The sequence below is a fragment of the Notamacropus eugenii genome, chromosome 3 (assembly GCF_028372415.1).
Source record: "Notamacropus eugenii isolate mMacEug1 chromosome 3, mMacEug1.pri_v2, whole genome shotgun sequence".
NCBI lineage: Eukaryota > Metazoa > Chordata > Mammalia > Diprotodontia > Macropodidae > Notamacropus > Notamacropus eugenii.
Genome location: NC_092874.1, coordinates 439,051,217 through 439,064,143, shown reverse-complemented (window position 1 = coordinate 439,064,143; position 12,927 = coordinate 439,051,217).

The window sequence follows — 12,927 nt, the reverse complement described above, 5'->3', positions numbered from 1 at the left end:
CTTAATTTCTTTATATGAGCAAGAAGATACTTTCCACCTCTGACATTCCATGCTTCCTTGTACTGTTCAGTGAGCATTTATTATGTATTTATCTGTCCCAAAAACTTATCCAGAATCAGAGATTGCCAGTACAACATTGCTTTTCCTTCTTTGCACTGAAGAGATTAGACAGACTGTAAATGAGAGCAAATATTAGTACTGGGGACTAAAATTCTTCCCAGAATCAATGTTAAAATTTTGTGTGTAGTACCACCTCTGAAATCACTTCCCAGAAAAGTACACTTTCCATTGCTCAAGGGGACAATTTGCAACCTTTTTTCTCAAATATTGTAATCCTCAGTTCCTAAATATGAAACTATGCCCCACTTCACTAGTTTTCTCTGAACCAGATTGTTATTTTTCACATGTAACCCAAGAGGTATGACTTTTTCAGTCGCAAGACTTGTCCTTCATGCTGCTGTCTATTTACACATATGTAATGATCAAAGACCCCTGTGATTCTTTTAATTTCATTAAGGACTATTCACATTTAGACAATTTTAAAAACTAATTTATTAATTCAGTTGAAAATCTGGGCCTTCTGTAATTAATTGAAATTGACCATATATACATAAAATTAATTAATTACACAGGGGGTAAGGTATTAAAAAAATCTTGTTTCACACTTTAATTTGAGAGGGAGGAAACTGAGAGTTAGAATGATTAAAATCTTGGAGATGAGGGCATTCAGAAGTTTTCTACTCTCACCTGTAATAACTTAGGAATCCCTTCACTGATATCCATGATGATGTGTTTTATCAGCTATTAACAGCCTCTACATGAAGCTCTCCAATGAGGGGGAAGCAACTACCTTGCAAGGAATCAAATAATTTTGACCATTGAAAGGGATCTCAGAGGCCACCTAGCCTAGTTCCTAACCGAAAGGAATTCTGATATAACATGCCTGACAAGTCTTTGCTTGATGATATTCAGTGAAGGAGAACCCACTTAATCCTGAGGAAATGCACATCATTTATGGATATCTATAATAATATGTAAAATTTATGAATCTTTATAATAATTATAAAATTATTTATACATAAAGTATATAACATGTACATATATAATTATTTTTTAAATATAGGAATATATAAAATTATTGTAGAAATCATCCTCCATAAAACTTTCTCAAATTGCTCCTAGTTCTGACCACTGGGGGCAATCAGAACAATTTAACTCTTCTTCCCAACAGAGAACCTTTTAAATATTTGAAGACTTCCAAGTTTACATATTTTATCCCTTTTTGTTTTGAATTAATTTTAATCTATCTTTCCATGGCCCTGTATTGAATTTAATTGCATTATGATCTTAAAAGGATGTATTTTAAATGTCTGCTTTTCTGCATTCACTTGTGAGGTTTCTATGCCTTGATACATGGTCGGTTTTTGTGTAGGTGCCATGTACCACTGGGAAAACAAATCCTTTGTATTCTCATTCAATTTTCTCCAGAGGCCTATCATTTATAAATGTTTTAAAATTCCATTCACCTCCTTAACTTAGGTTTTCTTTATTTTTCAGTTAGATTTATCTAGTTATGAGAGGGGAACATTGAGGTCCTCCATTAATAGTGTTTTACTGTTTATCTCCTCCTGTAACACATTTAGTATCTCATTTAAAAAGCTAGATGCTACACCATTTGGTGCACATGTTTTTTTATTGACATTACTTCATTGTCTATGGTATCTCTTAACAAGATGTAGTCTCCTTTATTTCTTTTAATTAGATCTATTTTTATTTTTGCTTTGTCTCAGATTATTATAGTTACTCCTACTATTTTTTCTTTTTCTAATTAAATTTATTTATTTTCAGTTTTTAACATTCACTTCCACAAAATTTTTAATTTCAAATTTTCTCCCTATCTACCCCCTCCCCCAGCCCAGCACAGCATGTATTTTGAGTACCCCTTCCTTCAATCTGCCCTCCCTTCTATCATTGCTCTCTTTATCCCCTTCCCTTCTATTTTTCTGTAGGGCAAGATAGATTTCTATACCCTATTGCCTATATATCGTATTTCCTAGTTGCATGTAAAAATGATTTTAAACATTCATTTTGAAAGCATTGGGTTCCATGTTCTCTCCCATCCCCCCTCCTCACTCACCCTCATTGAGAAGACAAGTGATTCAATATAGGTTATACATGTGTAGTCATGCAAAACACTTCCATAACAGTCATGTTGTGACAGACTATGTTTCTCTCTATTCTGTCCCGTCCTCCATTTATTCTATTTTCTCCTTTGGTCTGTCCCCCCACAAAAGTGTTTGCTTCTGATTACCCCTTCCCCCAATCTGCTATCCCTTCTATTATCCCCTATCTCTTATCCTCTTCTCCCCTGCTTTCCTGTGGAGTAAGATAAACATCCATTCCCAATTGAGTGTGTGTTATTCCCTCCTGAAGTCAAATATGAGGAAAGTAATTTCACTTATTCTCTCTCACCTTCCTCCTCTTCCCTTATATTGAAAAAGCTTTTTCTTGCATCTTTTATGTGAGGTGATTCATTAGATTTGACTCTCCCTTTCTCTTTTTCTCAGTACATTCCTCTCAACACTTAATTTTATTTTTTAGATATCATCCCTTCATATTCAACTTGCCCTGTGCCCTCTGTCTTTGTTTCTGTGTGTGTCTGTCTCTCTCTGCCTCTCTGTCTCTGTCTGTCTTTGTCTCTCTATATATATTTGTGTGTGTGTGTATATATATATATATATATATATATGTGCACACATACACACATACATACACACACATACACACATATACACATACATACATACACACACATATATACATATATACACATATACATATACATATATACATATATATGTAATGGAATGTAAACAATGTATTCCAAAATGTAATATGGAATATAACCATTTCAAACTTAATAAGTCCCTTATGGTTCCTCTTCCCTGTTTGCCTTTGCATGTTTCTCTTGATTCTTGTAATTGAAAGTCAAATTGTCTATTCAGCTCTGGTCTTTTCAACAAGATGCTTGGAAATCCTCTATTTCTTTGAAATTCCATTTTTCCCCCTGAATTATTATACTCAGTTTTTCTGGGTAGATGATTCTTGATTTTAATCCTCCTTCCTTTGATCTCTGGAATATCATATTCCAAGTCCTCTGATTCCTTAGTGTAAGAAGCTGCTGAATCTTGTATTATCCTGATTGTGTTTCCACAATACTTGAATTGTTTCTTTTGCTACTTTTTTCTTGCTTCAGTTGAAATATAATACATTCTGTTTTAGCCCCTTAGTTCTACCCTCTGTGTGTCCCAGCTGAGTGTGCATGTTATTCCCTTTTTCAGCCAATACCAATGACACTAAGGTTTAAGCAATGAGCACCTCTCCCATCTTTCCCTCTATACAATAAATCTTTCATGTCTCTTCATGTAAGATATTTTTACCCCATTCTATTTCTACCTTCCCTCTTCTCCCAGTGCATAGCTTCGATCTCATATTTTATAACACTCTATCAAATTCAACTTATACCGGAGTCTTATCTCTATGTAATGATCTTTCTAACTGACCTAGTAGTGATAAAGTTCTTGAAAGTTAAAAGTATTGACTTCCTATGTAGGGATGTAAATACTTCCATCTTATTGAATCCTTCATGGTTTTTTTTTTTTATTCCTGTTTACTTTTTTGTGCTTCTCTTGAATTTTGTATTTGAAGATCAATTTTTTTGTTCAGATCTGGTATGAAAATCAGGAATTTAAAGCATTTTTTTAACTTTCAAGCAAAAGTTCTCTATGTCATTAAATTTTCATTTTTCTACCTAAAAGATTATACTCAATTTCACTAAATAAGTGAGTCCTGGTTATAATTTTGAGTCTTTAGCTTCCAGAATATCATATTTCAAGTCCTCTGATCCTTCAAAATTGAAGCTGGTAAATCCTTTGTAATCCTGATTGTAGCTGCATGATATTTGAATTGCTCCTTTATGTCTTTTGAAGTATTTTCTGTCTTTTAGGAGGAGATAAGTGGAATCTTTCAATCTCTGTTTTACCCTCTGGTTTTAGAATACCAGAACAGGTTTCTTTGATAATTTCTTAAAATATGATTTCATACTATTTTTTTATCATTGTTTTCAGGTAGTTCAATAATTCTTAAATTATGTCTCCTATATTTGTAGGTCAGTTTTTTCAATGCCAAATTTCACATTTTCTACTTTTTTTCATTCTTTTTACTTTGTTTCATTGTTTCTTGATGTGTCATGCAGTCATTAGCTCCTACTTGCCTAATTCTACTTATTAAGGAATTATTTTCTTCAGTGAGATTTTGTACATTTTTTTTTAATTTGGCCAATTCTAATTTTTAAGTTGTTTTCTTCAGTGAGTTTTTATAACTCTTTTTTTAAATTTTTATGTTTTCTTTGCCAAACTGTTGGCACATTTTTTTATGATTCTCTTGTATCAATATTTCTTTTCCCATTTTTTTCCTCTACTTTTCTTATTTGAGATTTCTTTTTAAATCTTTTTGAGATCTTCTAGGAATCATTTTTTGGGCCTCAGACCAATTAATTTTTCTTTGAGGTTTTACATATAGCCATTTTGACATTGTCAGCTTCTGAGTTTGTATTTTGATTTTCCCTGTCATCATATTAATTTCCTGTGATTGGGGTCTTTTTTTGTTTTGATTTGCTCATATTCCAACCTATTTCATGACTTAATTTTATGTTTGGCTCTGCTGCTGGGGAGGAGGGGACACTTTCTCATTTTTTGCATGGTTGGTGGGGTTTCACTGCTGTCCTGTTGTACCAGGGATATAGAACCTTGTCACTGACCTGTGCTGGTTATGGGAACCTTGCTGTTGGCTTGCTGGTCAGCCTGCTGCTGACTTTCCCTCACACCACCTTCATTGGACTGTCCTCCCCTTTCATCCAAGTAAGACAGACCTATCCTGTTTTTCTAAGTTTGGGGGGACTAGAAAATTATTTCACTTTATCTTTTGTATGATGCATTAGAATTGATTTGGAAGTATATTTGGGAGAGTTAAGATGAGTTATTGCCTAGCTCTACCATCTTGGCTCTGCCCCATTTCATCCTCTTTCCCACGCTGCTTTTGACACTGCTTAACATATTTGTTAGATCTTGTTAGTGTACATTTATACATTGCTTTATGTCCATAATGACCTTTAAATATATTTTCTTTTAGGATCCTCAGAATAAACTTATTACAAAATCATGACAGGTAAAATCATCTCAGTTTCAGAGAGCGAGAAAAGAACACGCAGATAATGTAAATTATTTGCCCTAGGTCACACGGTTAATGAGGTAGGAATTTAGGTCTCAACCACTGGTTTCCTGATTTTGAGCCCTGTTTTTCCCACTCTGTTACATAGTTTAATCTTCAAAGGCATCTTGATGTCCTATTCAAATACTTTTGATGATTGATATTCTGGTCAAGAAAGAAGATTAGATAGTGAAATACATTAAAGAAATCTGTTCAGGGCAACAGTTTAACCAATAATTTTACTTAATAGTGTTCTATTTCCAAGTTTAAATTTACAAATTTACTGTTGCCCCAGATATGGAGAATGTATTTTTTGTCCATGAAGTCTACAATGGAGGACCATATTAAAGGTGAAACAATATAATAACAAGATTTTTTCTAAACGTTCAACTAACTACATTTCCCCTTTGGAGTTTAATATAAACCTTTTCTTCAACAGAATCTCATATAAAAACATATCTGGTGGAAAGAAGCACCAGTTTAGCAGGAAAGTGAAATATCAAAGCTAACTGAGGTTAACATGATTCTGGCTTGAATTATTTAGAATCATGGAATACTACGGCTGTGAGAATCAAAGACATCATCAAGTCTAACCATCTCATTTTACATAAAAGGAAAACAGTCTTATTCCAGAGAGGTTATGCAAGTGATGAAGGTTGTATAACTAACAAATGAACAAAGCAGAACTATATTCAAGATCTCTTAACTTCTAGTCCTCTGGTCTTGAAAATAGGTCATTTTTCCATTTACATTTGCTCTCCACTGAACATGTTTTCATTTTTGCAAAACTCTGGTTTTAAATAAACTCACTAACATGTCCTCATTCCAGTGCCCTCTTGTAAGGTTAATTAGCATTAAAGATCTTTCCTGCCTATTGATAAGCCTCACCTGGAGTCCATTAAGAGGAGCTTGATTGGGGAAAGCTTATTTTGTAGGAAGGTCTACACCTTTTATTAATTAATGAGGCATTGGATCATGATGCCCTCTAGCTCTGAAAAATGTATGCACACACACACACACACACATACATATGTATATATGTATGTGTGTGTGTATGTATATATGTTTGTATATTATTTTTATATTTGTATATACACATATCATACTTTATATATATTTATACACACATATACACACATGCATGTATGTGTATGTGTACATGTGTGTACATGTATATATGTATATGTGTATATATGTGTATGTATATGTGTGTATATGTATGTGTATAGAGAGATAAATAGATAGATAGATAGATAGATAGATAGATAGATAGATAGATAGATAGATAGATGTAATGGTCAGACAGTTGGATCTGTCTATTGATCTGTCATGTATGTGTTGCTTATGGTCAGTTAGAAGGCCTATCTGTTGCTCTATATTTCTCTGCTTCTATTTTCTCTATTAGTGAATGTAATTAAAGAAGATTATTGACCCCCACCTTTTAAAGTTGCTTTCCTTTTAAAGAAGTAGATCAAAGAACCTGTGCAGCAGGCCCTCCTGTGTATGGTGGAGTGCCTGCTACTACACCTCTCTCCTTTTCCCACGCTCCTATTTTTTAATCCTTTTTTTAATCTCCCCCTCTCTTTCTCCTCCTTGTCCTCTCAGAAGCATTTAGGTGAGAGAGAGAGAGAGAAAGAGAGAGAGAGAGAGAGAGAGAGAGAGAGAGAGAGAGAGAGAGAGATCTGATTGATTGATTGATCCTGGTCAGAACAGATATATAGATTTGAGTTCAAATCTTTCTTTGCCTTACTAGTTGGGTAATCTTCCTAAAGTCACTAAACTCTGTATGTCTCAATATCCTCAATGGCAAAATCAGGGATAATGATAACACCTACCTCATACGAACAATACAAGAGGGTCCAGACCCCAGCATCAGCAAAAGGTCCCCTGCAAACTTCTTCTAATCAGTTGTCTGATCCCCACACTGTCTGTGGGTTGAGAGCCTGTGAAGATACTGTTGCTGCCAAGGCAGTCACCTCCAAGGTCTCTGCTACAACCAGGACCTCTGCTGTGTGGTCTCTGTTTCACTCTAGGGTTGACCACCACCACAGTGAGAAAGACATTTCCCGTCAATATCCTAAGTTATCTTGGACTAGAAAATTATTTCATTGGATCATTTGTTGTTTCTGCCATTCCAGAATTTGATTTGAGTTTAGAAATTTGGGAGACCTTGTCAGACTGCTTCTCTACTCTGCCATCTTGGCTCTGCCTCTTCTCTCCCTCTCTGCTTAACCCCTTGTAATCTGGCTTCCAGCTTTATCATGTCACTAAAACTGCTCTCTTCCAAGTTACTAATGATCTCTGAGTTGCCAATTGCGATGGCCTTTTCTCAATTCTAATTCTCCTTGATCTGTCTGAACTCTGACATTTGATCACTCCTCAGTTTATTCTTCTCTCCAGGTCTTCAGCACACTGCTTTGTAAAGAAGATTCTTTGATCTAGTGCAACTGACCTCCTGGCTGCTGCATATTCAAAAGAGTACTCTCCAGGGGTGGTGTACCTGCAGCTTCGATGACACACATGGCCCTCTAGGTTCTCAAGTTTGGTCATGTGACTCAATCCAAACTTCACAGAACAAATTTCCTTAATGAAATGATTTGATTTCATTGACATTTATTTGACCCTGATTTGTTCTGTGAAGTTTGGATTCAGTAAAAGGGCTGCTTGAAGACCTAGGGAGCAGCATGTGGTCTTAAGGCCACCGGTTCCCTACCCCTACCTCAGGAAATTCTCTGTGGCTATCCCCCAGATCAGGAACATTCTTCTTTCTATGCCTTATCTACTGACCTTCCTGCATTCCGTTGAGTCTCAACTACAATCCCACTTTCTATAGGAAGCCTTCCCCGACCTCTTTTTTTCCCACTGTATCTCTCTGTTAAGTATTTCTTTTTTATCCTAACAATAGTTCGTTTTGTATACATTCATTTGTAAATTATCTCCTAAAATAGATTGTAAGCTCTTTGAGAATGTGACTATCCTTTGCCTCTTTCTATTTTTCCAGACTGTAGCACAACACCGGTTATAATGAGAACTGAAATGTTTATTAATTGATTACTTGGTTTAATATACACAGAAAAAAAGGAGGATAAATGCATTTATTAAGCTTCTATTATATATCAGGCACTGCTCTCTGAAGATAATAATTCCTTAAAACTTAGACTTGGGCAAGTAGAATGTCTCCATGAGACATCAAGAAGCAATAAAACAAGTTTTTAAAAGGTAGAAATAGAATAAAATGTGAAATATCTTTTTGAAAAGACAACTAACTTGAAAATAGATAGGAAAGATAACTTAAGAATTATTGGACTACCTGAAATCCATGATGGAAAAAAAGAACTTGGACATCATAGTTTTAGAAACTATGAAGAAAATATCCTTGAATCTCCAATATCTTAGAACCAAGAAATGAAATAGAAATTGAAATAATATACTGATCATTTCCTGAAAGAGATCCCAAAATAAAAACTCCCTGGAATTTTTAGATATATTCCAGGGTGCTGCTGTTATGAAGAAAATATTGCAAGCAGCTAGAAAGTAACAATTCAAATATTGTAGAACTACAGTCAGGATCACACAAGATCTAGCACCTACCACATTACATAGGCAAAGAGCTTGGGAAATGATATTCCAGAAAGCAAAAGAGCTAATATTACAAGCAAAAATAACCTACCCAGAGAAAATAGATATAATCTTTCAGGAGGGAAATTGACCTTTAATGAAATTGAGGATTGTCCAGCATTCTTGATGAAAAGAGCAAAGATGAAGAGAACATTCAAATGCAAGACTCAAGAAAAGTATAAAAAGTAAAGGTAAAAAAAAATCATAAAGGATTTAATAAGGATCATGTTTTTATATTCCTATATGAAAATGATACATATAACTCATCTGAACTTTATAATTATTAGGGCAGTTGGAAAAATCTACATAGATAGAAGGTACGAACATGAGCTGATTATGTTGGGATGGTCTTGAAAAAAGAGAAAGAAAAAAAGAGGAATTTGCTGGGAGAAGGTGAAAGGGAGAGGTAGAAGAGGGAGTTTTTTTTTCTAAGTAAAAGAGGAACACGAAGAAAACTTTTTATACTGGAGAAGGAAATGATGAAGTGTGGAAGGCAAAGTTTGAACTCTACTTTCATTGCAATTGGTTCAAAGAGGGTATAATATAAATACAATTCAGCTGGGTATGTCTACTTTACCCAATATGGAAATAGGAGGTAAAGGAATAAAAGGTACAGGGGATAACAAAAGTGAAGGTGGATGAAAGGAGACAGAGATTAGAAGCAAAACAGACTTTTGAAGTAGGCTAATATTTTTTTTAAAGAAAGAGAGAAGGATAAACAAAAGAAAATATTATGGAGAGAAATACACAATAAATCAGAAATGTGAATGTGAATTGGATGAAGCAAATGGAGGAATGGATTACAAACCAGAATCCAACAATATTTTATTTAGAAGAAATATTCAAAATAGAGAGACACACATAGATTAAAATAAGAGGGGGTGGGGAGTGGAACAGATGATTAAGTTTCAGCTGAAGATTAAAAAAATAGCAGGGTTGGCAATCAATCTCAGAAAAAGTAAAAAGCAAAAATAGACCTAATTAACAGATAAGATGGGAAACTGCATTTTACTAAAATGTACCCTAGAAAATGAAGCAATATCAATACTAAATCTCTATATAATATCCAAATTATTAAAGGAAAAGTTAAATGAGTTATAGTAGGAAATAGACAGTAAAATTACAATATTGGGGATCACAACTTAAAATAAAAAAGAAATAAATAGAATTTGAGAAAAATTAGTATGATTGACTTGTGGACCTTTTTTGCCATTGTATATGGCACTTGCACAAAAATTTATTGTGTTAGAGCATAAAAATATGACAACCTAATACAAAAAAGCAGAACTATTAAATGCATCCTTTTCAGATCATAATGCAATAAAAATTATAACCAATAAAATGCCATAGAAACATAGACTAAAAATTAATTGGAAACTAATCTAATTCTAAAGACTAAATGGGCCAAAGAATAAATCATCAAAATACTAATTTCATTAAAGAGAATTACAACAATGGGATAATGTACCAAAATTTATGGTATACAGTTAAATCAATACATCAAGGAAATTCTGTATCTCTGAAGAGAGGATCATTGAATTGGGGACATAACTAACATAAGGGGAAAAAACTAGAATAAGAACAAATTAAAAATTCTAAATAAATATCAATTTGGAAATCTCAAAAATCAAAGGAGAGATTAATAAAACTTCAAGTAATAGAACCATTTAACCAATAAGTAAAACTAGGAGCTAGTTTTATGAATCAATAAGATAGATAAATCATTGATTTACTTGATTTAAAAAAAAAGAAAACTGCAAAGGTTAAATTCACCTCCAATGTAGATGAAATTAATGTAATTATCAGGAGCTATTTCTCCCAATTATATACAAATAAATCTGATAATCTAGGTGAATTGGAATGAAGATTTATAAAAATATAAATTGATCAGATTAACACATGAGTACTACAACACTTAGAAAATACTACCTTGAAAAAACTAACTGAACAAGCCACAAATTATCTCTCTAAGGGAAAACAAAAATACACAGGAACAAATGGATTCACAAGTGAATTCTTCCAAACACTTAAAGAATGAATTCCAGGGTGTAGCCAGGATGGTAGACAGAAGCCAGGAAGTTCTCCCCAGTTTCTCTTGAAAACAACCTTAACTCAAGCCTCTAAAAGTGTTCTAGGATGACAGACTCCACCAAAAGTTGGAGTGAAGCAATTTTACAGCCCACAAAAACTTAGAAGGATTTTGAGAAAGGTCAATTTTACTTGGGTAAAAGAGCAACAGAGCCCAGAGCAAGTAATATGCTGTCAAGTCAGTGGAAGTCTCTTAGCCACAGCACAGATCAGCACCTGAGGCCCTGTGGTCCTGGTTCAGCAGGTCAGTGCTACAGTAGGCCACCTGTGAGGCCTTCAGTCATAGCACAGCAGACAAACTGCCAGCCACAGAACCTAGGATACAAGAGGTGCAATTAAGCCAGGGCCCCCAAGCACAGTGGGCCAGCTGCCAGCTCCTGAGGTCCCAGAACAGAAAGCCAGTGTCTAGGCCCCTGGCTCCCAACACAAGATGATTGGGACAGTAACCCATGTATTCCAGGAGAAGAACTTACTTTTAAAAATAAGCAAAAAAGAAACAAACATAAACCTCTGGCCATAGAATGTTACCATGGTGACAGTGAAGATCCAAACACATACTCAGAAGAAGACAACAATGTCAAAATGCCTACTTACAAAGCCTCAAAGAGGAATATGATTCTAAAGAACAAAAAGTTCTCTTGTAAGAGCTGAAAAAGAATTTTAAGAATCAGGAGAAGTAGAAGTAAAATGGGAAAAAAATAAGATTTATGCAAGAGAATGATGAAAAAGAGACTAGCTTAGAAAAGAAAGCACACAAATTGAAGAAAACGATTCATTAAAGAACAGAATTGGCCAAATGGGAAAAAAAATCCACTGAAGTAAACAATTTCTTTAAAAGCAGAATTGACCAAATGGAAGAGGGGGGCCAAAAAGCTAATTGAAGAAAATAATTCCTTAAAAATTAGAATTGGGCAAGTAGAAGCTAATGGTTCTTATGATACATTAAGAATCAGTCAAAATTAAAGGAATGAAAAAAATAGAATAAAATATTAAATACCTCATTGGGAAAAGAACTGATCTGGAAAATAGATGCAGGAGAGATAATATAAAAAGTATTAGATAACCTGAAAATCATGATCAGAAAAAGAGCGTGAACAGCACCTTCCAAGGACTTATCAAGGAAAACTGCATTGATATCCTAGAACCAGAGGGTAAAATAGTCACTGAAACAATCCACTGATAACTTCCTGAAGAAGATTCCAAAACAAAAACTACAAGAAATATCATAGCCAAATTACAGAACTACCAAGTCAAGCAAAAATTCTATAAGCAGTCAGAAAGAAACAATTCACATATCCAGGATCCAGAGTCAGGATTGCACAGGGTTTAGCAGCTTCCATATTAAAACAATGGAGGACATGGAATATGATATTCCAGAAGTAAAAGAGCTTGGATTGCAAACAAGAATGAACTACCCACCAAAACTGAGCATAATCTTTCAGGGGAAAAGATGGATATTCAATGAAACAGTGCAGTTCTAAACTTTCCTTATGAAAAGACCAAAGTCAAATAGCAAATTTGATCTTCAAATGTAAGACTCACAAGAAACATAAAAAGGTAATCAGGAAAGGGGGAAAATATGGTATTAAATAAGGTTAATTTATTTATATTACTACATGGGAAGATGATATTTGTAACTCTTAAGAACTGTGTCTCTATTAGGGCAATGAAAAGGAGTATGCTTAGACAGAAGGTGTTAGTATAAGTTGATTTTGATGTGATAATAAAAAAAATTATTAGGGGATGAACAAATGATTGTACTGGGAGAGGAGGAAAAGGGAGGCAGAATGAAATAAATTATATCACATGAAGAGTTGTGAAAGACCTATTAAAATAGAAGAAAAAAAGGAGGGGATGAGCATTCTTTCATCAGATTTGGGTCAAAGACAGAATAACATGCACAATCAATTGGTTAAAGAAATCTATCTTACTCCTATAGGGAAGTAGGAGCAG